The following is a 1,883-nucleotide window of genomic DNA, read 5'->3' on the forward strand; positions in this document are numbered from 1 at the left end:
GAGATTTCAGGGATCTAGTCTGGTCAAGAGAGGTTCTTGAGACAACCACCAGCTCCCCGGCAACTGCAGGCTTTTTCAGGGAAGAAGTTCTGCCTCATTCGTTGGGCCAGGGGCTAAGCCAATGCCAGATAGACTCCATGTCATCTGAAATGGCAGCAGATTCTAACGAACAGTCAAATGAGTGAGTGAGGAAGGAAAGGGAAAAGATGCAAGTTCTCTTTGGGTCTAAGGCAGCAGGGCCTCCTCAGGGCTAAGGAGGCCTATAACAGACTCCCCACTGAGGCCCCACCAGGGGCTGGCAAACCCAACCTGAACCTGGGACCAAGCAGGGCTGGGCTGCAGGGTGCGGGAGAGGTGGACACAGTGGTCCTCCCGGTGAAACGCTGGCCTGGCTGATGGACTGAAAGACCCTGACCTCCCAGTGCCCAGGAAATTTGGTTGAATGGAAGCCTGATTCCTGGGTTAGATGAGTCAGTGCATCTAGGACAATGTTTCCTCACAAGAAGCAGATCACATTGATGTTGTGGTACAAGGGCCACACACAGGCTGGCCAAGTCCAAGAAAGGGACACACATCTCTCTGGGCCAAGAAATGTTGCTTTGCACTTCATATCATAGTTGACATGTAGCTTTTATAGTTGGCCATTTCAAGTATCCAACTCTGGTCCACTGTGAGCATAGCCGTGACCTTGAGCCACTGAAGTATCCGTTAACTCATTCAGTCACTTAATAACTGTCTATGGCGCATGACTGCACACCAGTCTCTGGGGATGCTACAGTAAACAAGCCACCTGCCCCACAGGAACATCGTAGGGTCCAGTGGGCACATACAGCAAGTAAACAGGAAACTATGTGACTGGGTGAGAAGTGCTTTGAGAAGGAAAAGAGAAGATGCTATGAAAGGATGCAGAGAAGGCCTTTAGCCCAACACTGGGGGCCTATTAGACACCTGGAGGAAGTGAGGCCTAAGGAAGCACACAAAGGCCAAGTAGAAGTGCCCCACGAGAGGTTAAAGAGGAGCCCGATTATTCCTCATCTACAAAGGAGGAGAACCTGACACTGAGCTTTTCACTACAGCAGTCTTGTTTCTTAAATGTTTTTTAATAATAAAATATTTCACCCTGGCTGGATGGCTGAGTTGCTTGGAGCATCATCCCATATACCAAAAGGTTGGGGGTTCAATTCCCAGTCAGGGCACATACCTAGACTGTAGGTTTGATCCCCGGTTGGGGCACCTGTGGGAGGCAACCAATTGATGTTTCTGTTTCACATCATTGTTTCTCTTTCTCTCTCTCTCTCTCTCTCTCTCTCTCTCTCTCTCTCTCATCAATAAACAAATCCTTTGGTGATGCTAAATATGCTAAAGAATAAGAATAAGAATATTTGAAAAAATAAATATAATAGGACAGATACCTAGGTAGCTACCACCCAGTTTTAACAGTTTTAAATATTTGCACATATGTACTTTTTTTTAAGTAAATTGTTACTTAGAGCGTTCTCCTTCCATCCCAGAGGAAACTACCACTGTGCTAGTTTTTATATACGAACCTTAGAAATTATCTTATAAACTGAAGGTAGGACCCTCCACCAGCAAAAAGATTAAAACTGGCTGAAGGCTCAGATAATGGTTAGCATTTTTTAGCAATAGAGTATTTTTTAATTAAGGTACCAACAATGGTTCAATTTTTTTTAGACATAATGCTATTGCACACTTAGTAGACTACATTATATTGTAAAAATTACTTTTATATGTACTGGGAAGCCGAAAAATTCATGTAACTCACTTTATTTTGATATTCACTTTGTTGCGGGTAGTCTGGAACCAAACCCGCAATCCCTCTGAGGTATGCCCATACTTGGGACATCATGGTGAACAAAACAGAC

The sequence above is a fragment of the Myotis brandtii genome, unplaced genomic scaffold (genome assembly GCF_000412655.1).
Source record: "Myotis brandtii unplaced genomic scaffold, ASM41265v1 scaffold1437, whole genome shotgun sequence".
Classification (NCBI taxonomy): Eukaryota; Metazoa; Chordata; class Mammalia; order Chiroptera; family Vespertilionidae; genus Myotis; species Myotis brandtii.